This window comes from Varanus komodoensis, unplaced genomic scaffold (genome assembly GCF_004798865.1).
Source record: "Varanus komodoensis strain SLA01 unplaced genomic scaffold, ASM479886v1 scaffold22, whole genome shotgun sequence".
In the NCBI taxonomy this organism is placed as follows: Eukaryota; Metazoa; Chordata; class Lepidosauria; order Squamata; family Varanidae; genus Varanus; species Varanus komodoensis.
In genome coordinates this window covers 3,970,889-3,998,354 of record NW_025335606.1, presented here as the reverse complement: position 1 = coordinate 3,998,354, position 27,466 = coordinate 3,970,889, and the positions used below count along the sequence as shown (strand labels likewise).

General features: G+C 44.5%; 1 protein-coding gene across 1 annotated transcript in view; it reads left to right on the top strand.

Annotated features, from left to right (window-relative positions):
- RIT2 (Ras like without CAAX 2) overlaps positions 1–27,466 on the top strand; it is a 227,302-nt gene that overhangs the window by 17,631 nt on the left and 182,205 nt on the right. The gene's annotated exons all lie outside the window — the stretch shown is intronic.

Sequence of the window (27,466 nt, the reverse complement as noted above, 5' to 3'; positions counted from 1 at the left end):
TTGAAATACAATAGTACATAATAAATTACCATTAAATACAAAAATACAAAAAATACATTGATTTACAAATATAAAATTAAAATTATCAGTATAAAATAAAAATATAGGAGGAATATATACCTAGGAAGCAACCTTCCAAGGACTCACATGGGTTCAGATTTGAGTCTTCCTCACAGGTTGCATAGCTGAAGGGGTTTCCAAAGTTTCCTGCACTCCATAGGTCTTTCATTCTGATTCATTTCATGTCTCTGCACAAAAATACACAAAATAATAAAAAGAGCCACTGATTAGCAATGTGCGTGTGAAAATACTCATTATAGGGAGCTTTGCATATTTTTATCCATTTCTGGGAGCCTCACTGTGCAAACATGTAGATTTGCCTACAAACATCCAAATACATTTGCCCAAATTGATGAGCGGTGGAGCAAAAGTTGCCCGAAAAACTATGAATGGCTGGTGTAGAACTTTCTTTCCATCCACACCTCCCTACTTATGCTGAACTGGTCCTTCAGTTGGGTATTGTGGACACTGATTGACGGCGGCTGTCCAGGATTTCAGGCATGATGCTTTGACAGTTCCACCTATCACAAACTGGAGATGCTTTGGATTAAACCCAGAACATTCTTCATTCCAAGCTTGTTCTCTAGCAATGAGCTATAAACCCTTCCTGCACTAGAGGAGTTCTACAGATCTGTCGGAATCAGGACTAGGTTCTTTTCCATTACATAGCGTATCAGACACTCCTGCCCTTCATAGTCAATCATTAATTTTACACACACACACTTCTGACACACACCTTTAATAAATTGAGGTTTTCATGATAGAGGTATATATTTGGGAAGGAGAATCAAACACCAAGTCAAAATTTTCTACATTTCGTCACTATTCCAAATGAGTAGGATAAAAGAGAACATGCATCTCTGGGTATAATAGAGAAGAGGCCCTAGTTTAATGTGGAAATATTCCTGAGAGTTCAGTTCAGAGTCTGGCTAAACTGTTGGGGAAAGATGTCATGCGTAGGTCATTAGATAAGTAAAACAAACCATTGGGCTACCAAACACTGGTGGAGACAAGAGAAAGGAGGGAAAGGCAGCAGTTCCGAGAAGAAGGCTTTCTACTTGGATCTAAGCCTCGCCTTTTAGTTTGCATGAGCCCTCCTATCTTTAAGTGGGCCTGGGAAATGGTTGGCTAGGGGGATATGCAGCTATGCTGGATATAAAATGCCACCTGTTTATGTTGATGAAACGTGTACAGCTTCTCTGATTCTCCATATTTTCTTTTTACCTTCATCATAAACTACTTTAAGTGGATTGCTGTTAATAAAAACACTTTACTAGATATATGAGGGGATTTTCAAGTGCTTATACCTGCCAACTTTCTGTGCTAGGAATTGTGTGGACTTCTTAGTTCCATATTCTCCATATTTCACATCTTTGAAAGACACGGTATGTCTCCAAGTTTCAGGTTCTCATTTCAATATGTAACCAAAAATCTCTCTCTGTCTATTTAATCCTGCAAGACTTCTGTTTCCCTCCTGTTTCTCAGCATCCCTGATGTATCTGAAGTTCTCTTAGCATGCATTGCTTCTATTCATTGTTATTTATTTCTTGTCGTTTCTATACTTCCTACTAGTAGTCCATGGCTGGTTTACACCTATGGTCCCTAAAGCCGGGCTGTATTGGAAAGATGCCCTTTTGTGTGGACTTCTGGGAGGTATCACATTCATCACTGTGGAAAGTGATATCCTCAATAAAGAGAGAATCGAGCCTGGTCTGGTCCAGCCAGACCAATGAGAAAGACCAATGGTATTTCTCATGCATTCCAATGACTATAGAAATATCAAGACCAAGCAGAGAGCTAACTTATGGAATTTGAGCCTTTGGGCCTATTGATACCTAGAGCTTATGCTTCTTACAGTGCAGTCTTATTCTCACCTGGGGGTCAGTCTCACAGAGCAGAAAGGAGATTACTTCTGCACAGGCATGTTTGGCCTTTTACTGCTGATTGTGCACTATAGTAGTTTTCCAGGTTTTCAGCATGGGATCCACCTGTAGCCTCATCTGCAATGGGTCCCCATTTTTAATGTTTTCCTGCATGTGTTCTCTCTCTGTGTGTCTGCCTCTTAAAAAGCAACCACAACAATAGTGTACAAACTGGCAAAACCAATGTTAAGCTAGTGTTCAACTCAATTGGAGATAACAAGCCATCAGTCGCAGACCAAAGCTTTCTAGCAATAACGTTAGTGTTTTGGATCAATGCACTGGGCAGATAAATACAGGGAAGTGATTATAACTGACCTGCCGTCTCCTCCCAAATTCTGAAAATGCAGTGGCTGCAGAAGCATCAGGTTGGTCTCCAAAGGTCAGATAGGTGTCCATTTGCTGGTGCAAAGGAATCTGAAGAAGTCATTTTGCCTGAGGGCTCACTCATGGAGAACCACTGAAATTTACATTGCCTAGTGGTGGATGAATCAGTTTGGATTTGGTCCATCTCAGCTTCAAATGCACCCATTCATGACTCCACTCCAATTTCCACATCAGTCAGTGCTTTAAGAAAAGCACAGAATTGCATTCATTTCTGAACCCACCCTTCCTGAACATATACATTTTGCACAACACATTTCCTAATGTTTAAGTACATGGTTCTTGCTCAGAGAACCATATTAGAAAGTTTAGAGAAGGGCAAAATCCAAAGAATGACTGAGTTCCTGTCTTTATATTTGCTTGGGAAGTGTGAATTGGGTTGGTGGGTGACTTAAAATTGTGGACCCAACACCATCTTCCTTCATCTCCAGTAATGACTTCCATAGTCTCTACCAGAAGTTCAAGCCAATTAACAGAGTCACATTTTTTGAGTTGGAAGCACAGAACTTTCCTATTACTAGAAGGAACCCAGGAGGTATGTGAGGGAAGTGATCAGAGCATAAGGCTCCCGAATGTTGCAATAAACCGATTTTGAGCTGCACCTGCTCTTGTCTCCAGGATATTGGAGAAGTCTATAAACTCCCAGGTGGCATTTGCAAAATCTAGGAGTAGCTTGGTCTTTGCCAGCATTGTGATTCTCCGCACCTGATTCCTTTTAATGAGTCATTATCCGAGGCAGGCATTTCCCACCTGATCATGCTTAAATAGGCATTAATCATTGTAATCACATTGACTTCACCAAAGCCATGTCAATTCTTCAGTTTAATATAAAGAGCATGCAAAGCACTGATGGAGAACAACTTCTTTGTTATGTAAAACAAAGCGGAGAGTGTAAGCTGGGGCGATATATTTTCTAGTATGAGATGGAAGTTCATGTGAATGGCTTTTGTTTGTTATTTCCTCCTTCTAAGGAAGCAGATCTGTGTTTTGGATCCATCCCTTCAGCTGTGATTCAATTCCCATTTGGCACACAGCTATTAGCAACTGTTCAGGCTTTTCTCTGTTCAAGTCAAAAGCTTTACCAGCTGATTTCTGCATATGGAATAGATGTTGAAGGCCCGAGAGAAGACAGTCTGGTGCATCTGCTGCTTTCTGGGCCATTGGGCAACTGTTTCACAGAACTGTCAAAATAATGAATGAAACCCTCCTTCACATGTCCATCATGCGTCTACTAACAGTTTTGTTAGTCTTGTGGGGGTAAGAAAACATAACGAGCCTTGCTGGATCCGACCAAAGTCTAAGCTCATGCTACCAGCTGATGACTCATTCTCACATCCTGGGACTCATCTCCTGGACGTTTGGGAGGTGTAGGAAGGGAGGCAAAGATTTCTTTAACTGAAAAAATAAAACTGTACCATTGATTAGGACAACTGCAACAGAGCCACCCAAGCCTCTTTGGGGAGCTCATTCCAAAACCAGGGTGCCATAACTAAAAAAGTCCTTCTTCTGGTAGCCACCTACTTCACTTACTTTGGAAGGTGCTCCTAGGGAAGGACACCCAAAGATTAACCAAAGAGTCCAAGCAGGTGCATACCAGGTAGGCGATCCTTCAGATAACATGGCACCAAGCTGTTTAGGGGCTTTGAATGTTAGTACTACGACAGTGGAACCAGCTGCCTGGAGAGATGGTGGGCTCTCCCCCACTAAAGACATTCAGAAAGAAACTGGACAGCCCTCCGAGTGGGATGGTGTAATGTGGTGTCCTGCAACAGCAGGGGGTGGACCTGATGACCTTCATGGCACCTTCCAGCTCTTCTCTTCTATGATTTTATGATACTAGCACTTTGAGTCATGCCTGGACTTCAATTGGCAGCTCAGCTGGAAGAGGACTGGAATAATGTACTCTCATGAGCTGGTCCCCAGTGTACTGTTTTGGATCAGGTGAAGTTTCTGGGCTTTTCCAAAGGCAGCCCCATGCACAGTGCGTTGCTGTGGTCCAACAAGAGGTTACTAGAGCATGGACAGCTGTAGCTAGGATCCTTCTGTCCAGGTAGGGTTGCAGTTGGTATATCACCTTAAGCTGATAAAAGGGGCTCCGTGCTACCAAGTCCACTTGTGCATCAAGTGACAACTGTGGATCCAGGATCATAGCTGGATACACAAAGTAAATAATTCTTTGCACACAGAATGCAAAGTATGCAAGTCACAGGCATGGAGGCAGAACTCTGCTTGCGCTCACTTCCCACAGGGGTCCATGCAAATGCTCAGCATGAGGTGACCTTAGAGAAGATGGGAAGTGGACCAGGAGCCAGGGAGTCAACCTGAGGAAATCCAGTGGATTTGCATCTCCAAACTGGATTCCTCACACTTAGGGTAATCAATCTCTAATTATGCCTCACATACACTCTTGTCCCCTAATGACTCTACTTTGGAAGAGAGATCCATGAAAATTTTGTTCCCTTTCTACCTTGATAAGGATTCACCAAAACTCTCTAAATCCTCCATATTCAGGAACAATAATTTCAGACAATGGAGATGATGGTGATTTTAATGAATGTAGGAGGAACCCAAACTGACACACAAAAGAGAGTGTCACCGATCTCAGCATGTGAAAAATTGCCTGAAAAGGTACACAAGCCAACACACACCAACCCACATTTGTTGGAACACTGGGTGCCAGCACTGAATGGTTCATATTCCCCCCATTCCCCCCTCCCCACATCTAGAGTACTAATCAGTGCAGTCCTGCAAGGGTGGTAATTTTGCTGCCTGCTTATTGCATGACGAAAGTGGGCTCAGCCATTTAGCCAGTCCCAAGCACCTCTTTGCCAGGACTGTGAGAACAAGAGGAATATCACCCATAGAGAGCCTCTCATGTTTTTGAGGCTTTAATAGACTTTTGATGATTTCCACAACATGAAGTAAACACAATTCCCTGTTACTGTCAGTCCATCAACAGTGGATGCTCGAGACTCATTAGAAAGCTTCTGATCAATGCTGCGTATAACTTGTGGCTTGGAAGGGCTTCGGGAACTCTCCCCCTGCCCCCACATCTCCAGCTTGTGCTCCTTCAAAAATAAATTGCAATGACTGGGAATTCCATCTCCATCTGGTTTCATAGTAGACCTCTTCAAGAAGGATTATTCACATGCTCATATTTAGGGAGGGGATGCCAGGGAAAAATTCTAAGTCTGTGTGTGGCTTTTTATCACTTTGTTTTCCAGTTATGGCCTCTCCTGCAAGGGACAGCTTGGCTCCATTGAGCCTCAAGACCGACTTGCTGCAATGCTCTCTGTGTGAGGCTGCCTAATGATTGCTCAAGAAGCAGGAGTTAGTACAGAATTTAACAGCTGTGTTCAGGAGCAGCCTCTTTTCAGTATATAGCTCCCTTTCTGAAGCAACTGCACTGGCTATTGATTTGCTGGTGGGTCAGCTTTAAGGTTTTAGTGCTAGTCAACAAAGCCATGAACAACTGAACCAGCATCCCTGAGTGCCTACCTTCTCCTCTACCTCCCTGCCTGGTCACTGAGGTCATCTGAGGACAGTCTCCTGGGTTCCACCATACCCATGGCCCAACCAGACATCCGGAATGCTGTGTCCAGTTCTGGGGACCAAGATTTAAGAAAGATGCAGAAAAATTAGACAGGATCCAGAAGGGGGCAACAAAAGTGATCCAGGATTTGGAAACACTGCCCTTTGAGGAGAGACTAGGAGAAGTGGGCATGATCAGCCTTGAGAAGAGAAGACTGAGGGGGGACATGAGATCCCTCTATGAGTACCTCAAAGGCTGTCCCAAAGAGGAAGGTAAGATCTCTTGCTGATACCAGAGTGTAGGACATGGAAAAATCAATTCAAGTTGTGACAACTCAGATTCAGACTGGACATTAGGAAAAGCTTCTTTGCTGTCAGAGCAATAGGACAGAGGAACCATCTGCCTGGAGAGGTGGTGGGCTCTCCCACACTGGAGACATTCAGAAAGAAACTGGACAGCCCTCCGAGTGGGATGGTGTAACATGATGTCCTGCAACAGCAGGCGGTTGGACCTGATGGCCTTCATGGCCCCTTCCAACTCTACTATTCTATGATTCTATGATCAGCAGAAGTAGAGTCTTCACGGTGGTGGCCCCCTTAATATGGAAATCTCAGCTTCAGGTAGGCACCGAGACACTTTCACTCTGCAAAACCATTTCTTGTTGATCAGTCACAGTCCTGATATTTTGTTTTAAATGCTTTTCAGATATTTTTATTATTTTATTTTTAACTTTATACTCTTCACGGCTCCAACGATGTGAAAAGGTATAGAAATAAAGAAACTTTTTCAAGGATTATGAGATATTCTGGTTCCGAGATAAGCATTCTCCCAATCTAGCCCTGGAATTGAAGGAATAAGCCAGCAAATTTGGAAAACTCAACAGTGGCCACAGGATTGGAAAAGGTCAGTTTACATTCTGATCCCAAAGAAGGGCAATGCCAAAGAATGTTCAAACTACCGCACCATTGCACTCATTTCACATGCTAGCAAAGTGATGCTCAAAATCCTACAAGTTAGGCTCCAGCAGTATGTGGATCGAGAACTACCAGAAGTACAGGCAGGATTTCGAAGAGGGAGAGGAACTAGAGATCAAATTGCCAACATACGCTGGATAATGGAGAAAGCTAGGGAGTTCCAGAAAAACATCTACTTCTGCTTCATTGACTATGCTAAAGCCTTTGATTGTGTGGATCACAACCAATTGTGGCAAGTTCTTAAAGAGATGGGAGCACCAGACCATCTTATTCGTCTCTTGAGAAACCTATATGTGGGTCAAGAAGCAACAGTGAGAACTGGACATGGAACCACTGATTGGTTCAAAATTGAGAAAGGAGTTCGGCAAGGCTGTATACTGTTGCCCTGCCTATTTAACTTATATGCAGAGCACATCATGAGAAAGGTGGGGCTAGATGAATCACCCATTAGAATTAAGATTGCTGGGAGAAATATCAACAACCTCAGATATGCAGATGAGACCACTCTAATGGCAGAAAGTGAAGAGGAACTAAAGAGCCTCTTGATGCGGGTGAAGGAGGAGAGTGCAAAAGTTGGCTTGAAACTCAACATTAAGAAAACTAAGATCGTGGCATCCGGTCCTCTCACTTCCTGGCAAATAGATGGAGAAGAAATGGAGGTAGTGACAGATTTTATTTTCCTGGGCTCCAAGATCACCGCAGACAGGGACTACAGCCAAGAAATTAAAAGATGCTTGCTCCTGGGAAGGAAAGCTATGGCAAATCTAGACAGCATACTAAAAAGCAGAGACATCACCCTGCCAACAAAAGTGCATATAGTCAAGGCTATGGTTTTCCCAGTTTCAATATTTGGCTGTGAAAGCTGGACCATAAGGAAGGCTGAGCACCGAAGGATTGAGGCCTTTGAATTGTGGTGCTGGAGGAGACTCCTGCGAGTCCCTTGGACCGCAAAGTGATCAAACCGGTCAGTCCTAGAGGAGATCAACCCTGACTGCTCTTTAGAAGGCCAGATACTGAAGATGAAACTCAAATACTTTGGCCACCTAATGAGAAGGAAGGACTCCCTGGAGAAGAGTCTAATGCTGGGAACAATAGATGGCAAAAGAAGAAGGGGACGGCAGAGGATGAGGTGGCTGGATGGAGTCACTGAAGCGGTTGGTGTGAGCTTGAGTGGACTCTGGGGGATGGTGGAGGACAGGAAGGCCTGGAGGAATGTTGTCCATGGGGTCGCGATGGGTCGGACACGACTTCGCAACTAACAACAACAACAACAACCAGCTCTCTCTCCATCTTGACTTTCTTGACCTCTTTCTCACTGACTGATTATATCTGTGGTACAATGAATTTATGCCCAGGTCTGACTCTTTGAAAATACATGGAATAAAAATTAAGCATGAAACAAGCAGCAATATGGGACCAAACTACACATTAATTGCAAATATATGCATTTAAACAATGCAGCTGATTCATTTAAGGAAAATAAATGGATTTGGGGAGAGGGTTATTTACAGGAAAGAAGGGGACGGATTGGGTGCTTCGCTGATCCACCAACCATTGCTACAAGCAATGTACAAGCAGAGTTTTCTTTATTTAAATATTATTTAAAGCATTTTTGTACCATTCCTTTAGTCAAATGACCTTCAGGACAGTTTACACCACATTAAAACACTTTAAAATATAAAATATCAGTGCAAAGATGAATAAGAGCAATCCCAAAGTCATAACCAATAAATGAACATACAACTCGATAGCAGTAAAACAAAATATAAAACCGACTATATGAGCCAATAGCAATACTAAGGAAAATTGATTAAATCACAAATCAAATTAAACTGTCCAAGCACAGTGTCATAATACAATAAAGTAAAATAAGCTAAAATAGAATATAACGTTTCAGCAGTTAAAATATTGAGAGAATAAAAAGGTTTAGCCTGGAGCTGAAAAGTACAGAGTGTTGGCACCAGGCACGCTTTGCTGGGGAGCTGGTTCCATGATTTGGTGCCACTGCTGTAGAGACCCTTCTCTGAGTAAGCACGTTCCTTTTATCTTTCACAGAAGGCTCCTGAAGGACCTCCGATGCTGACCTTAAGGTCCCGGTAGGCGTGTATAGGAGGAGATGTTCCATCAGATATCGCAGTCCGAAACCATTTAGGGCCTTATATGTCATTTTGAGTACCTTAAACCGGGCCCAGACTTCAATTGGCAACCAGTGTAGGTGGAGCAACTTTGCAGTTACAGGCTCATGCCTCAGAGTTCTCAGGAAGAGGTGAGTTGCTCAGTTCTGAACCAATAGCAGCTTCTGGACCATTTTTAAGGGCCAGTCCATATAAAGTGGATTGCAGTAGTCCGAACAAGAGGTTACCAGGGCATGGATCTTTGTTGCTAGGTTTTGCCTGTCCAGATAGGTGCAAAGTTGGAAAATCAGCCAAAGCAGATAAAAGTTTTCCATCTATCCACCCCAAAGGGAGGAAAAAAACAATGCATTCCATTTCTCATCAGTGTGGGAGCACTGATGGCCTGTTGCTATTGATGGAATCAGAGAATCCAATTAAGACAATGTGCGTACAACTCCAACAGCTCTGCATGCATGGCTTGGGATCAGGAGCACCGTGTTTGAATCCTGAGTTGTGAGATCAACGTTCTGTTGATGGAAAGGACCAAGGGCTCGACTTGGTAGAAGTGCTCGTATCCCATTAACTTTGATCGGAGCATTCTAATTTGCTGCCAAAGTGAACGTACCCAGCATGAGAAATCTTGTAAGGTAACTGGGATAGAAGTTCAGAGGCAGCATAGCGGAACTCAAGTATGTCCCCTCCTATCTTTTCCCCTTGGTTACTCTTTCATCTTGTAAATTGTGTTCCTTTCCTCTTGGAGCTCTTCTTTGGTAATTTCATTCTTCATACATTGCCCTAGAAGGGCAGCTTCAGACTATGCTAGCAACAGTGATCCCAGGCATAGCCAAAATATCAGAGGTGGGGAGAAGAAAGTGGGGTTCCAGGAAGGGAACGTCCAGGAACAAGTTTTACAGCACCGCGCCCTTACCTGGACTTCACTGCAAAAGGTTATCACTTTATGCAAATCGAACTTTTCTTAGACAACACAGAATGTTTTTTGGAAAACCTGCAATACGGAAAAGGGATGTAGATTTAATTCAGTCAGTCATTGATTGAAAGTCAAATAGTTAATCAGTTGGAAGATTTTTAATTGTATACAGGAATTAATAAATAAGTGATACAGTGAAATACACAAATTAGGGAAGGTTGTATGGTCACAACTCATGCAACTGTTGCTCTACTTTTAGGTTTGTTTCATCACAAGTTCTGAAAATCTTTCTTTAAAGTTGGTTTGCAAATTTCTCCTAATGCAGTCATTTTTGCCCAATATATACCATTTTGCAAACACATTTCTTAGTATTCTGCCTTTTTGAATGGTATTTTACCTAATATACACATTTTTATGATTATCACAGAACTCCACTGGAAATAATAGAGAAATAGGAATTTTGAAAGCTCACTAAATTTTGCTTTGCGTAGTCATTTGCTTGTGAGAAATGGGTTTCTGCTGCATCCTTAACATGGATATGAATTGCTTTCAGTGGAGAAATGGACTCCAAACCCATGAACTCATGCCAGGCCAAAACATCCGTCTACTGGAACTTACTCCATGGCTTCCATTTTGACCAAACCCAGGACCCTCTGAATATCTCACTCCTGAGAGGATACTGATGAAATTCAGTGTGGTCTAGTGGTTAGAGTTTATTGCTTCAGACTCAGGAGATCCAGGTTCTAGACTCTGCTCAGCCAGAAGCTCACTAGGTGACTTTGGACAAGTCACTGACTCTCAGCCCAGTCTACCTCACAGGACTGTTGTGAGGATAAAATGGAGAGGAGAAGGCCCATGCAAGTTGTTCTGGCACTTTGCGAAAGGAAGAATGTAATGGAATAATGATACTTTCCCAGCCCAGGAAAGTGATACACCAGTTCAAAGAAAGCATTTATGTAAGGGCAGCGATAGATGGGGTTCTTGTTTCTGTTTGCAAATTATGTAAACAGAATTTTCTGCAAGCAAATTGTGTATCAAGCTCAGGAATGTTGAAACTACCCCACAGAGCCAGCAACAGGTGACCGTTGGGTGGTTGTTTGGCACTTTTTAATGCAATCTTTTATTATTAAAATTTTAATGCAAGCTTCGGTCTAGGTATCTATCTTTAGAACAGGCCTGATTACCACCTCCTTTAAAGGAGCGGGCACCTGCTTCTCCCTCAGAGAGGCATTCATAACCTCCAGGATCCAGGAACCAATCCCCAAAGGTGTTTGGCTTTGGTCAGCAGCCACGAAGGGCAAGGGTCGAGTAAGCAGGTGGTGGAATGTACTTGTCCAAGCACCTTGTCCACATCATCGGGCCGCATTAAATGAAATTCATCCATTAATACCTGACCAGACCGAGTCATTGGTGTCTCCCCTAAAGGATCTGAATCACTTGTGGAGTCCAGCTCGTGATGAATTTGAGCTATTTTCTCCTTGAAGCGCTGGGCAAAGTCATCACAGTGGGCCATCGAAGGTGGTACAGGATCTTTCTTAGGGCAGGGTGTATTAGCCCATGTACCGCTCAAAAAAACTCCACCGGACAGCACTGTGAGGAGGCAATGGAAGTGGAGAAGAATTTCTTCTTCGCCGCCCTCACCGCCACAGCATAGGCTCAATAGTGAGCTCATAGGCGTGTTCGGTCAGATTCATCCCGTGATTCCCTCCACCTAGATTCAGGTTCTTGCCCCCACTTAGCCATGAAATGCACAGCGTGAATTTGGGCCAGGATAAGCTACCTCACAGGGTTGTTGTGAGGATAAAAAGGATAGAAGGAGGATGGCTATGCAAGTCATCTTGCATGGGGATAGAGGCGGGCTTGAAAGCTGTGCCGCAGTAACGCTCACTGTGTTAACAGCATGCTGAGAACACTCAGTTTTATTCCTCCTTTCCATCTACATCCAGGGCAGCTAATCCGGTACTAAGTTGATTTCTGCTGTCAGTCATAGATCAGATGAGAGCCAACAAATTGAAGCTTAGCCCTGACAAAGGTGAGGCGATTCTGTACAGGCAAAAGGCTGATCAGGGAACAGGGACACCGCTGGATACAGTTAACAAAAGGGAACCCAAGGACCCCAAAAGGGAAATCTGGGGCTGTATTTGGCCAGTGACGAGTGCCAGAAAATAGGAACTACCAGACTGTTGTCTTTCTGCTAGCGTTCCACAAAACCGGCCAGGAAGCTGTTCTGGTAAGCATGTAAGCAAAGCCCCGCTGGATCAGACTAAGGTCCAGCACTCCATTCACATGGTGGCCACCAACTGACCATGGGGAAACACAAGCCGGACACCAGCATGACTCATGTGCTCGCACTCAGCCACATTGTGCTGAGTCAGCTGTATTTGGTAGCATGCCATTTTGGATTCCTTCTTTGTGGTATTTTGAATTGTGCTTTGAATTATGTTGCTCATTTAATCTTGACTCTTGTTAGCTACTTTGAGCCCTGTTTTCGATGGGAAGGTAGGACACCAATGAAGAATAAGCAAGCGAACTTGATTCCCCTTATTTCAAGGGATCTACCCAAGTAGGAATATATCTGGATATAACCCAAACAAAGCCAAGCACTCCTTCATTGAACAGTGTAATTTGTTGTCTGCAAAGGTTATGTAAGGCCTACAAGTTGAGATGGATAGAAAAGGAAATTGAGGCAACTCAGTGGAGGAAAAATCTACCAATGGCACGATGGAGCTTCTGTGCTCATCTGTAGAATGCTGAGCATCAGTTCTTGAGGACCAGAAATGGTAAAGGGCCATGGTCTTCAAGGCAAGCTTGACCGTTCTCTGAGATCATTTGGTCCTCTGGTGTATACAAATGTCTGTTATCCTTCTCTTTCATCTTGGCCCCTCTGGCTCCATCCATCCTGGCCAGCATGTCCAAAGAATGCCCGGAGTCGTAGTCCAGAAAATGTGTCGAGTACCAGGTTTGGGGAATACACTCAGTTAACTTCCTCCCCATTACTGTGTCTATGCTCTGGGAAGCTGCTGTAAAAAGGAAGTTCTTGCTCACTGAAATGCAAAAGATATGATGGTATAATGCCAGGCTCTCTCTGGCAAAAGCATGGGCTGTCGCTCTCTTTTCAAAAGATGTGCACAGCTGAGAAAGGTGCCTTCTTCATGCATCCCAGGCACTGGCTTAGCCCACAACCACCATCAGCCCTGCTCCCAAAGTCATTTTTGTTCAGGTGTGGCTTCGGGGCAGGTATGATTCTTTGGTGGGCACAAATCATGAAGTCACGTTACACCTTTCCTTGGGCGGTTTCCATTTGATGGTGCAGAGTTCACTTTTGCTCCCTGCACACACAGCTTGCACAGGAGTTGCTGAGGCTGACTTCAGCTGTACGTGTTGCAATGTGGGGATTTACTAGCTAATCACCAGTTTATTTAATGAGCATGGTGGTAAACAGCAGGACCGAGTTTCATATAAATCATGCAATCAATAATGGTTGCCCATCTGCTCCCACATCTAACTCATCCTTGTTAGAAATAAATTTGCTCTGTGTGAGCTGAGCAGAAATATCCATTTTTTGCTGAGTTTCTCCTGCTGGTGGGTTTATTCATTTCATCAGTGGGGAAATGGAAGAAAGAAAGTGTTACCACACATGTGAACAATTTTTAATTTCTAAGAGAAGGAATTAAACCTGACTAGACTCAAGCCAATTTGTGGTCTTACTAGAGATGTGTGGAACTTTAAATTCTGCATTTAAATTCTGGAATACATGAATATCATGCATTTCTAAAGACTTTCTGGGTATTTATAATACTTCTCCTTGCTCCCAGATAAACTGACAATCTCTCTACAGATGGATGAGAATATTTCAGTTTATTTGGAAAAACCCCAAAGACAATGTTGAATGCAAACATGAGTATATGTTCTCCAAATAATGTCTGAACATTTCTAAACTTGAATTTACTTTCATAAATGCTGCAACAGAAAAATGCACCCCTTTCTCTAAATGTGCAGCTTCTGACAAATGCATAGAAGAGGTAACAAAAAGCAAAAACAAACAAGCAAGAAGGACTGAGCTCAAACGAACTTTGAAGAAAATAAGCTTTGAATTTTGGTGAGCTTAAGTACCCTAGTTCTTCTTTTGTGCAATCCTGGTGCATTGTCTAGCCTTTGGTCAAAGTCTTAAAAGTGTACAAGAAACAGAAACTTTCTATTCACTTCCACAGAAAATCTGGGAGTTTCTTTGCTGTCGAGGTAAAATGCAGCAGTGTTCCAAAGGGGCTTCTCTCGATTTAGTGGTGTCAGTTTAATGAATGCTCATTGAACTGGAACTAGATAACATGCAGTGTCTCAGTTGCTGGGCACAAAAGCTTAAAGAACAGAGGAAAAGATGACAAGCTTTCTCCTTCCCACACGCAGAAAGTCAGAAGTATAACTAGGAACAGGGTAAAAGAAAAAACTAGACTCTTAGCAGATTCCATCTCTGCAAGCGAGGAAGCATTCTCTGCTTCCCCAAAATTGGGTATGGAATGTTGCCAGTTTCTCAGCTGTTCTTTCCAAGCTTTGGGTTGAACGCCTAAGAGAACTATCCTGTGGCCCTGAGAGAGCATAGGTTGCAGCACGGGGGGCCATGGGATACATTGGTCCCCCAAACATGAGGTCGGGCACAGGACTCCAGCTTTATCACTCAGATCCACCTCCTCCCTCCTTGCATCCAGGTTGGAAAGACTCCCACTTGCTGCATCTCTGAGGTCAGGAAGCTGACTTTGGAAGGGGATATAGGGAGAGCTCTGGGGGCAGAGGAGAAGCAGCTGGGGCTGCTAGGATAGGGGGTGATGTGGGAGCACTTCATCCTCCTTCTCTCTTCACTCCCGAACTTGAGTTTAGGGGCTGACGAGCACTGAGTTTAAAATCAATGGGCTGCATCGCAATGTTTATAACATAACCAGGCGCTCATGGATAATATGCATGCAATCTGTTCATGAAGTGCATCATCTCCAACAGTTGTTGGGCAATGTGCATGTATCAGCTCTGCATATTCTCCAGCCACTGCGCACAATCCCACCAGGACTGGGTGACGTGCATTCCGCTTCTCCAGCCATTAGGCACAAACAGCTGCAGGCGACATGCATGGACTCCAAGAACCACCAGAAGCATGTCTGTCCTTGAGCATAATGGGGTCCTAAGTTCTGTAGAGTGTCCATGTAAAAGGCAATGCATCCACGGAACCACAAAGAATGCAGAGAAATCAGTAAAGGGGAAACTGAAAAGGGGAGAGGAGAGGAGAGGAGAGGAGAGGAGAGGAGAGGAGAGGAGAGGAGGAAGATGTACACTCTTCATTCAACATACTTTGTCTCTGAAAAAGATGCATAATAACTCTGACCTTGAGCATGGCATTGCAAAACCATCTCTTTGTTTGCTTGGTGGCTGGACAATTTGGACACAAGGAAGACCCAGTATGTATATCCACACGAGCAGAACTACAGTTTCTGGTACTGTTATGAATCAACTCTGGTATGCTATTGCAGAATTCCTCTCTCTCTGGCTTTTCAAGAAACCCAGCTCTTTATACGCAGGGTGCGCTCATGAGCTGGGATGAAAGAGTGTACCAGGCAGCTCCTGAGATGCACACTTGCACATGTGTATGTGAAGTGAACTGGCCATAGTCCCTTATCTGGACCATGCATATGGCCCACTGGACACCATGATCTTAATTCTGCATAGCCAGGAATTCAGGATTGCAGTGCTGCAATACTAGTAAGAGGGACGGGCAGTGAACCTCCAATGGTTTGGCTAAAATGGATGGACTTCACTAGCTTGCTAAAAGAGAAGCAGCCCAATCTTTTTAAAGGATTGTGCAGCCTTAGTTTTAAGTCATCGATCAGGAAAATGTTGCCTAAATATAAACACCACAATACAGGTAAAAACGCTTGAAGGCAAAAGAATAGAAAAGGCCCTGAGTGGGGTTTTTTTGCACTCCCTTTCCCCTTCCGCAGAGGAAAACCGAGGACATGAGGGAAGGAGCTGCTGAGCTTACGCCGTCTTGAACAAGAACAAGGAAGATAGCCCATGGCTGTTTCCCCAGTAGGAACGTCTCTTTCATGCCGGCAGTGGAACATCTGCATCCCAAGCTCCGATCCGCGCTCTCTCTCCCCGCTTTCTTACCGTGCACAATGAGGTTGCCCTGAATTTCACCCCACATTTTTCAGCCTAGATATGCTCCCACTCATTCTTCCAAAATCCTTGTCTTGGGGCAGAGATTTAAAAGATGAAGTAGCACAGAATGAACTCTCCTGTGGAAGCCTTAAAGTTTCATGAGAACAAGGCAGTCTTGCTTGTCCACTGGTGGTAGCTATTGTTCGAATAGCTTCGAAAAGAAACGGGAGGGCCTGGAACACCTTCTCTGATGGAATGCCAGTTGTCTTTCATCTAGGCATGCCCAGTGGCCATGCCTAGATTTTGTGGACTTTGAGGGGAAGTTCTTTCGGTGGGATAAGACGGCTCTTTCATGCAGTTGTGGAGCAGTGATCCTACGGTTCTACAACGAGGTTTTGATCAGTGCTGTTCTTCAAAGAACGCTTGAAACACCACATTCTTGCTTTGCACTTCTGAGTGCAAAAATAAAGGGGGAGAGTGGGGTGTGGGGGAAGAAAGAGAGGGAGAGAAACAAATCAAAGATAAAAATAAAGTTCCACGCAATGTTCACTGTTGCAAAGGAGTGTCCTAGACAGAATATGAGAATATCATCAGTTTGGCAAACGTTGCAGGAAAGCATAGGTTGTCTGGTCAGTCTGTTTTTGCCCTCTAGACATGCTAGCGTTCCATGTTCCAAACCCCAAATAGGATTTCAGGCTGTGAATGTCCACAGACTTGCCAATTGCCAGACATGAGCTCTTGCACAAGCTGTGCCAATGTGTAAATTTTCCGTGTAAACTTTGGTCTTTTACAGGTTAGGAAATTAGCTCAAAGGTGGAGCAATGTATGCAATTTCGCATTCGATTGCTGATCAGTTTGCATAATTGTCCCTTCATGCAGAGTAAGCAGTGGTCACAAATGTGAACAGGAATCAGGCATGAGAGGAGAACTGGATTTAGAGAATCTTTGATTTCAAATGTGGGTCATTTGTCCACTGGTAGAAAATAAACAGTGGAAAAGACCTTCGTGCCCTCTTTCTTCCAATGTATGGGTAAGAAGACCTTGAGCAAAGCGGTGCTGATATTGGAGATACGTTGGTAGTTTTGACCTTGGTAGAGTTACCATGGGCCATAATGTGATAGCTTACAACCACCTTTGAGGTGCAGCCTCCAATAATATCTCTGAAATTTAATTCCTCCTTCTTCATGAAAGATGTTTAATGCTGCTACACAGAGGTGGGTAGAGACCTGTTTTCCCCGAGAAGGCAGACAGGGCATGTTCCAGCGGAGCCAAGCTCAAGGAATCAAGGTTCAATTTGGATGCCAGGAAGTCCTTCCTGACAGTTAGGGCCCCTAGGGCATGGAATGGGCTTCCACAGGAGGTGGTTGAAGCCCCATCAGTGATGGTGTTCAATGATAGGCTGGACATTTATTATTTTATTTATTTATTTAAAGTTTTTGTATGCCGTCCCCTTGTTATATAGCCTCGGAACGGCTCACAGAAAAAAATAAATCTCATACAAATACAGTTAAAAACCTGGAAACACCCTGGCTGCACAATTAAAACCAATAAATATGAAACATTGTTAAAATATTGTTTGAATAAAAAGGTCTTAGCCTGGTGCCGAAACACAAATAACGACGGCGCCAGGCGGACCTCTCTGGGGAGCGCATTCCACAGATGGGGTGCCACCACAGAGAAGGCCCTCCACAGAGAAAGGACGTGAACATGGTAAGCATGTGCTGAGCGGAGCTGGCTGGTGTTGGGGTCGGATTAGATGGCCCAGGAAGCCCCTTCTGACTCGCTCTGTTTCTATGCTCTATAGACTTAAGTAAGCCCAAGCTCATTAAAATCAATGACCCTAACTATACTTAGGACCATGCAGTGAGATATTATTTGTAGTTTTGAACACAATACGGAGTTACTGGGGCTCATCCAGGCCATGCTTGGAGAGCACCTGAAAGGCCACGGAGGGGTTCTTGCACCACCTGTGGAGGTGTGTGCTGCACACAACACATGTCACAAAGCAAGTATGGGGGTGAAGGCTCCAAGAGTTCACCCACGCCTCGCGCTGCCTTTCCCCATTCTCTGTGGTGCCCATTCACTTGCTTCTGATTGTCAGTGAGATCTTTGGCCTGGTGCTTCAATGGACTCCTTTTTGGCTATTGGGTCAGCATTTTTCTGCTAACCCTGCACTGTCCTTGATGGGGAAGTTAAGAGAATGGAAAAGGAGGTATCCTCCTAAATAGGTCTGCCCAAAAGCAGAGTTTTGGGGGGAAAGGATGGGTGGGCAATCTCTGGGGAATATCACAAAGCACCTTTATGGGGAAAAGCAGGTCCTAGGCTTGCCCTTTGAAATTGGGAAGAGCAGAGGGCCCGAGGCCTGGCTGCAATACAATCAAGACTGGCGGCTTGGGAAAATAGGAGCTGAAAGATTCTCCATCAGCAGAAAGAGAAAGGATGGAAGGACAGCTCTTCAAACAATGGATTCACCTGGCCTCCTTCCCAAAACCCACTGCAACAGGAGACACATAAAAGAACCTTGCCTCAGTCCTTTCTGCAAAGGTTGTAGAACAGGTGTACAGCAGATCCTTATTAAAATTTAAATAAAGGGGCTGCGGAGTCACTTTGATTCCAATCACTGCTTCAGGCTCCTTCCACAAATTCTTTGAAAAGTGTATATTCCAGACAGGTGCATCAGGGAGGAACGAGTGGATATCTATTTATTATTAAATTTATATCCCACTTTTCCCCCTTGTTAAAGAACTCAAAGTGGCTTACATATTTTTCTCCTCCTACTGTCAGTCTTATCCCCACAAGAGCAAACCTGGGAGTCAGTGACTGGCCCAAATCACTCTTGGCTCTGTGGCCAAGCAGGGACTAGAATCCAGATCTCCTAAGCCCCAGTCCCACACTCTTATCCGCTGCAGCACATTGGATACAGGATGCTGCTGACTGTGAATGAAACTTACTAAGGGCTAAACACAGCAGGACTTACTTCCAAGCTATCATGCCTAATCTTAAACTGTAATAACCTCCAATTCCCACTGGTCCAAACCGGGCACTGGGAAGACTAAGCACCATTCATCAGCAAAGAGACACAAATATTGGTCCTTAGAAGATCTGCTTTAATAAGTTGCATCATTATTTATTATTAATTTTGCTGTATTTTTAAAAGGAGACAATAAAGTGGTAAGACAGAAAGAGCTATCTGCCAATAACCTTCCCCCTTTTCTTTCATCATTATTCTGCCAGAGCTCTGCATGTCAGTCAATGGCAGAAAGAAATATAGGGCTCCTTTACCAGCAATTGCATTGATTTCATTGACTGGCATTTACAGAATCTTTGACTGAATTAAGTCCGATGATCCATCATTTGTCTGTCTGTCACATTTACTGTGTATATATTATTGGGCTGATTGAATCCTAGGGTAACCTGAGCAGTAACAAATGCCAGAGACTGAAAGGGGGTGGAGAGATTCAAGAAAGAGGGACAATAATCGGGGACGATAATTGGCTTTATTTAACATTAACTCTGCATGCTTGTGTATCGATATCCGCCTGCTCTCTACATGCTGACAGAGAAAATGTCCCCTGCTCTCCCAGTGGCTGATCCAGCCGCATATTGGCAGGACAACACGCTCTGCCCTCTAGGCTTTGCAAATAATTGTCATGTGCAAAGTTTATTAGGGATGCTGGAATTTCCAGGTGAATTTTGCTGTTTTGTTTACTGAATTTGATCTTGCTTTCCAGACAGCTTTGTTGTTGTTGTTCAGTTGCAAAGTCATGCCCGACTCTTTGCAAACCCATGGACAACATTCCTCCAGGCTCTCCTGTCCTCCACCATCCCCTGGAGTCCACCCAAGCCCACACCCACCACCCCAGTGACCCCATCCAGCCACCTCAACTTCTGCCATCCCCTTCTTTTGCCTTCAATCCTTCCTTCTCATTCGGTGGCCAAAGCATTTCAGCTTCAGCTTTAGTACCTGACCTTCTAAAGAGCAGCCAGGGTTGATTTCCTTTAGGATTTGCTGATTTGATCTCTTTGCAGTCCAAGGGACATTTATGATCCTGCCCATGGGGCTTTCATGACGAGGATACTGGAGTGGGTTGCCAGTTCCTTCTCCAGCGGATCAGCTTTTGCCAGAGCTCTCTGCTATGGCCAGTCCGTCTTGGGTGGCCCTGCACGGCACAGCTCACGGCTTCATTGCGCTATCTCAGGTTCCTTCGCTGCGGTGAGGCAGTGACCCATGAAGGGGTTTCAGACTCTTCTGTCCCAAAGTGACTCACATCTATGAAATAGGTGGCGGGAGGGCTGCAAACCTAAGAGGCATAAAGGAAGTGGAATAAATAGGAAAGAAAGAAGAAGGAACCAGTTGTTTCAAGGTGGCGATGGAGAAGGGGGGCATTTCCAAGGATTGTGGGCCAGGTTGATCCTTGTTGGTGTTCTTGACTTAACTGCCGGTTCATTAGTTCCTTTCAGAAAACTGAAAACATGAAAATAATTGTTAAAAAACCCAAAGAAGTAACTTTTTAGGGTATTTTCTGACTCAGCCCCATGCAAGTTCTCTACTTTTCACCCCCTTGCTGCCTTGTTCCCTGTTTCTTAAGCTTGGCCTTATGCTTTGAGCAAGCTCCTATCTGAGCCTCAGCTTCCCACATTCGAAGACAGGTGACGGAAGCTGTTGCCTCCATCTGTGGGAAACTCTTGTGCTCTCTCAATCTCTCTCTCTCTTCTCTTTAGCTCTCAGCTGCCTTTCCCTCACTCTCGTGGTTCTTCTGATGCAGACAAGTGTTCTGAATCTTAATGGCACCCATTTTCCATTGGGGTGTGCTTTTGTGTGCCTGAATGTTACAATTCATCACTAGGTGCATAATTCTGTAGCACGAAGGAAGTGGAAGGCAGGCTGATCACCCTGACACCATCTCTGTATTATGGATGCTGGTGGAACCAACTTTGGAATCCATCCGTTTCCTTGGGCTCTGCTCCCCAGACTCTGACCTACTTTTGACAGAATCTCAGATTTCAATTTATGAGGAATGAACACTTGAATTCGAGTGGAAGATCAAGCGTATGAACTTCTGCAGCTTTATTGATCGGTGGCCCAGTACCTGCAGTCACTACCGATAATGCATTACCAGGTAGAGACAAACTCAACTACAAAATCACAGCCCATGTACAGACACTTTTATGACCTGCTAGTCACATATACCAATGCAGAGTGTTAAGTTTCCAGATAATGTTGGTACAATAGCATGTTGATGTCTTTAGGCATGACATAATGTTCTAAACTGATCAGAAATACTGGTAACAATAGTATGGAAAATAATGTGTTGTTGTTTGTTGCGAAGTTGTGTTCAACCCATCGCGACCCCATGGACAACATTCCTCTGGGCTTTCCTGTCCTCCACCATCCCCTGGAGTCCACTCAAGCTCACGTCGACTGCCTCAGTGACTCCATCTATCATCCTCAACCTCTGCCATCCCCTTCTCACTGTTCTCTCTGTTGCTTCTTGACCCACATATAGGTTTCTCAAGAGACAAATAAGATAGTCTGGTGCTCCCATCTCTTTAAGAACTTTCCACAGTTTGTTGTGATCCACACAATCAAAGGCTTTAGTATAGTCAATGAAGCAGAAGTAGATGTTTTTCTGGAACTCCCTAGCTTTCTCCATGATCCAGCGTATGTTGGCAATTTGATCTCTAATTCCTCTCCCTCTTCGAAATCCTGCCTGTACTTCTGGTAGTTCTCGGTCCACATACTGCTGGAGCCTAGCTTGTAGGATTTTGAGTATCACTTTGCTAGCATGTGAAATGAGTGCAATGGTGTGGTAGTTTGAACATTCTTTGGCAATGGTGTGGTAGTTTGAACATTCTTTGGCATTACCAAAATGTGTACCCCCCATAAGCAGCAAAGAAAGAACTTGATATCCCCCACAAAAAAGAAAAGAAAAGAATGTGTGAGAAAGTAGAACTAACATTCATCCACCTGCATGAAGAGTGTCAATGTCTGAAATGTCTAGAGTTCTACAGAGACTCTTTGGATTTGGTGGATAATTGGAGCTGGCGAGCACATCCAGAAGAGTAATGCTAGCTTCTTCCCCAAAGCGTCTGTTCTCTTCAAGTATGTTTGGCCCTTCCAGGCCCTCAAATGACAGCATTACAAAAATTGTCTGTTAAAGTTCCCATTCCTTGTATACCTTTGCTATAGCAAGATCTGCAGTGGGAGTCTCCGGGAAGAGGTGTGACAGACAAATGGAACATGTTAAATCTTGCACTAGCTTCAACTCCATGAATAGAGGTTGCTTTTTGTGATACATGTTTAAGAAAGATCCTACCTGGCTAGATGAGCAGAACCACAATTTTCTGAAGCATAATTGCACCATTTTCTAAAACAGATTTCCAAATCCAAGTCAGAGCAAATGAACAGAAATAGCAAAAACAATAGTTTTGGCAAATAGTAGTGTTCGTCTCCAGTAAACGGTTCAAGATGAAGTGCATTAAGCCATCTGATGAAACCACATATTCTTGATGAAATTGCCAGTTGTTACATAATGCAAAGATTATGCCAAGCAAAATGGTATCACTTAGGGAAAGTGAGGAAGGTGACTTCTTTCCAACAAAATAAATGCCTCTGACTTCCAAAGGAAAAGAGCTTGCGGAAAGCAATAAAAATGATCTGTCTGGCATTTGCATAATGCTTCCGGATGTGGAAAGTGCTTCAGTGGAGTGGGAAGCAAGGCTCCTTCCCCCAGGCGGCAGCTCCGTTTGGCTCTTCCTTGCCCTCCAGCAGAAGCTCTTCCAAGCAGGTTTTCGCAGAAAGAAGGATGCAAACGGTTCATTGGAATAGCTCAGTGTTTAGGGACCAGCTCTGCCAAGTGCACTGGCTGTCTGCCAGCCATTGCCCAGCCCCAATTCAAAGGGCTTTCACTAATATACCAAGAACTTAAACAGCTTGGGACCGGGCTATCTAAAGCAATGTCTGTTTCTATATATCCCCACTAGACCACTTAGATCGTCCAAGGAGGCCCTCCTCGGTGAGCCCTGTTATCACGCCTCATCTTCGGGACCCTCATTGTTCTGCTCTCACGGCCAAGTAAAGACTTTTTAATTTAGTACCTGCTTTTAGAACTATGGCTTACCTACTTTTCATTGCTGTTTTTATTCTGTATTTTACCTTCTGTTTTGCACCTTATACTGGTTGGATTTTGTTTTGTTTTAGGTGTTATCTCATTTTACTATAGTTATGTTGTTTAATTTTTTGTGAACCACCCAGACATCTCCTGGGCTATGGGGTGGCATGCAAATACAATAAATAAAATAAAATAAAATAAAATAAAATAAAATAAAATAAAATAAAAAACTCCACGCAAACTAGCCCTCCAGCACTGTGGGATACAGGACATTCTCAAGGCACACCAACCCGAGCCACTGGGTCTTGCTGTCTGAAGCAAGATGCTGGAGCCCTTGCCAGCAGCTACTCATTCCCCTGCTTGGCTGGCTCACCCGCATGGCGAGTTGCTCCTCCACCAGCTGGCCAACAGCCCCTCTCTGCCGGGCCACTCCCATCGGGCACCCTAGTCATGGGGCTCTTGTGAGAGACCAGCATGCTGTTGTGACAGCCCAGCTAAGCTTTCAAGGGGTCCCATGAGTGGGCTGAGGCAGATGGGCCATGCAGGCAGGAGCAAGCAACCAGCCAGCCATCCCGCTGCCCAGGTGAGTGGGGGGCAGCAGTGGCTGCTGGGCTGAGCAGCAGCAGAGGCTGGGGGCAAGCTGGGCAGGTTGGCCCAGCCCAGCCCAGCCCAGCCCAGCCCAGCCCATGGGGCTCAGGCTGTGGTCCATGCCGGAGATGGAGAACAGCTGACTGGGCTTTCTAGAGCCTGTTGGAGGTGGCAGGAGGTAGCGGCTGCCCTTCTGGCATGGGATAGGCCATCGACAGTTCTTCTTCCTCCACTTCCTGTGAGCTCACGTGCCTGGGACTGGTAGGAATCCACTGGAAGCATGCGACGTGCATTCCCAGTAGCCACCCTGCCAAGAAGAATTCAACAATGCAGTGCACGTTGTTGCTCATTTGCTTTCCTTCCTTCCTTCCTTCCTTCCTTCCTTCCTTCCTTCCTTCCTTCCTTCCAACACAGTTCTAGCAGTGTTATCTCCATCAGAAGCATTAATGTCATAAAGACGGTTGGTCTGAATTGTCCACTCAGGACCAACCGAGTCATCACAAAATAGGTTGCATTACAACAGGGAACAGTAGACTGCTGCTGGGGAAATGTATTTCCCATCAGCTCCTGTAAGGGTTGCAGTTAAGCAGGGAATTCGAGAAGGGAAGACAGATAAGTTCAGCATCTCTGCTGATCAACAAAGGGCCAGAACTGCAGCCTGGAGATTCCCAGCTGTTCTGTGTCACTGCTTACAGAGCAACGGCTGTTTTGCTTTGCTTTGGCCCATGCTGTGCTTTTTTCATTCCCAATTTCCATTTGCATTTCTCTCATATTGCAGGGCTCCACATTATGGCTGCAGCAGGAGATGAGCTCGCCATGGGTAATGGTGCAATCCTGCGCATTGTTAGATGGAAAAAAATCTCCTGGCTGCTGGGCAATGCTGAGAGTTGTAGACTTTTTCTCCATTGAAATATGCATATGGTTGCCTCCGAAGTGGCCTTCATGCCTTTTCCATTCCAGTCTGAAGGACCAGCACATCCCCCTCAGTATCTGCTCTTTAAAATATTACGAGACTGTACAGAATTGGGCTGAATCTTGGGCTAAACTGGATCCTTTGTCTTCCTGAGGAGCAGCAGGCTTCCCTTTACCATGGCCAGAAGTGAAGCTGAATGTTGCGCTTCAGACAGCATCATCAATGCATGCAAGCTGACCTTGTTTACATTAAGTTCCTTCTCAAAATTGCCCAGTTCAGATCCTTCGGCTCAAATATGGATTCAGATGCAGTCTGCAGTACATGTCCACACATTGCTGATCTGCTTCCCATCAGTAACAGGATGCCAGCGAGTGGCAGCTACAGCTGGAACGCCAGGGCCAGGTGTTGAAGAGGGTTGGAGATCTTTCTGGGGGCTGAGAGGACCTGTGGCAAAGGCTGGTTTAAATAGAGGATGAGGTACCAAGTAAGGCAAAGCAAGGTCAGAGATGAAGGTATGGGCCAGAAGCCTGCAGACAAAGAGCAGGGTCCTGTATGAGGCAGAGTCAAGGACAAAGAACAGGGTCCAACCAAGGCCAAGACGGACCAGAGCAGGCAGGAGTTGGAGCCAAGGTAGGGTTGAAGTAGGACAAGGAGCACAATGTAGCTATCACAAAAGCTCATGTTTCTAGACCCCAGCAGAGCACCCCAAGGAAGCCTTTTCAGAGCCTTCCAGCTTTGCAAAATAATTGCTTAGCTTCTGATCCTTGCAAATGCCTACAGAACTGAACCTGGTCCTGCAGCCACTTGCGGAGCAAATTGTGATGCTCTTTCACATTGTAGCACCAGAGGGGAGCTGCACCAGGGCTTTGGATCCTGACCCCCACCCCCATGCCTTCAACAGGAGGTGCACATTTGAAAAATGCAGGTGAAGAATGTGTGCTTTTGGGAAAAAATGTGCAGAGATAGGTTTTCAGCAATGGACGAAGAAAGGCTGCATTTCAAAGATGCGAACACTGAACCTACCAATCTCTACCACAAAGCATGGGCTCTCCTGTGGTCCATAATCTGTGTATATTTGGGGAAATATACATGAAAAGCATGTGCAGATTTTCAAACTGATGCTTACAACCTGAGTGAGAACAAGCTTTGGGATGGAATTCCAAGTTTTCCAGAATTGCACAGCCATCGTTATCACATTCCCCTACCTCATATATGAGGGGACCCTTTAATAAATTGATTGATTGATTTATACCCTGCCTTTTTCCTACAAAGGGCTCAAGGCAGCTTACATCATTCTCCTCCTCCACCTTATCCCCACAACAACAACCCTGTGAGGTAGCTTGGGTGGAGAGTCTGTGACTGGCCCAAAGTCACCCAGCTGGCTCCATGGCTGAGCGGGGACTAGAACCCAGATCGCCTGAGTCCCAGTCCCGTGCTCTTAACCACTACACCACACTGGCTCTCCACACTGGCTCTCCAAATTGCTCCAATGCATAATTCCAGACACTGCATTCCACTCTTCCATGGTTCTTCATCGTCGCACCGAACATCGCAAGAACAGGCGGCTTGCATTCTATGGTCGGTTCACATGTTCTGCTATCCTTGAGTTGCTTTTTGTTGTTGTTGTTTCTGGTTCCTGACCTTCCACAAACCTGGAGCTTTCCAAAACCTACTGACACTTCCTTGATCATGGATGCTACAGGTGTGGCTGCATGAAGTAGCCTGAATGTGAGAAATAGATGGAATAAATTCCAAAGTGGAAAATACTTGGAAGGCAGACCTAGCACTCCCTGGCTGCCTCTGTCCCTCGTCTCGTGCCAACTTGGCTGTCACCTGTGCAGTGTTCTGCCCTAGGAACTTCGAAAATAATGTTAGATTAGCTCCAACAAACAACTTCTCTGATTTTATGCATGTTTTGCCTTCTCAGCTTTGATTATGTTATTGGTATACTGTATTATCTTTTTTAGTGCCCTGACTTGATATGTTCTTCCTGGGTTAAAAGGAGCTGAATATCTTTGCAAGTCATGTTTTCCTGACTCAAATATAATTCCATAAAAAAGAAGAAGAAAATCCATCTTCTAGTGCTGTAATACTTCCTTTCAGCAGTGAAAAGCGGTATGCCATGTCTCCAAGCTCTAGAAAGGAATACATGACACCTAATTCAGTTTTTAGCTCCATGAGAAGCTGTTTCTTGTCTTGAATTTTGCAGGACTTTTTAATTTTCTGTCAAAACAGTTTTGAGAATCTCAAAGAAATATCCCAGTTCTCATCTGAACTAATTTATCTAGGTTTCTTCAAAAATGAAATAAAATAAAATAACTCCTAAACCCAGCATTTTACAGCCAGTGACTGGGTTATATATTTTAATATTCTTACTTTGACAGTGTCATGACACCAAAGATCCTGCTATGATTCCTAAATAAGTGAAGTGAAAATAGTTATACCCAAGTGACCATTTCTGTGCGTAGGCTAGGGGTCTTATAAGTTAGTCCCATGGTTTCAGCTAATGCTGCATACACATGCAGAGCAGCACTGAAGCTGAAACCAGTGCTGATATAAGCATTCATCTGGTACCCAGCAAGAAACTAACATTGTCTGCATTTGGGGTGATTTAGTCACCCCCCCACAAAAATACTCTTGGCAAAGCAAATGCTGCTTGTGAAAAGCCTTTCTTTCACTTATTGCTTCCCCCAGGAGGTTTTGATCAGCATAACAATTTAAGTCTCGGGCCTGATTTGCATATCACAAGAAACTATGGTGACTTCTGACCTTGTTGTCTGTCCTGTCATCTGGATCCAGGA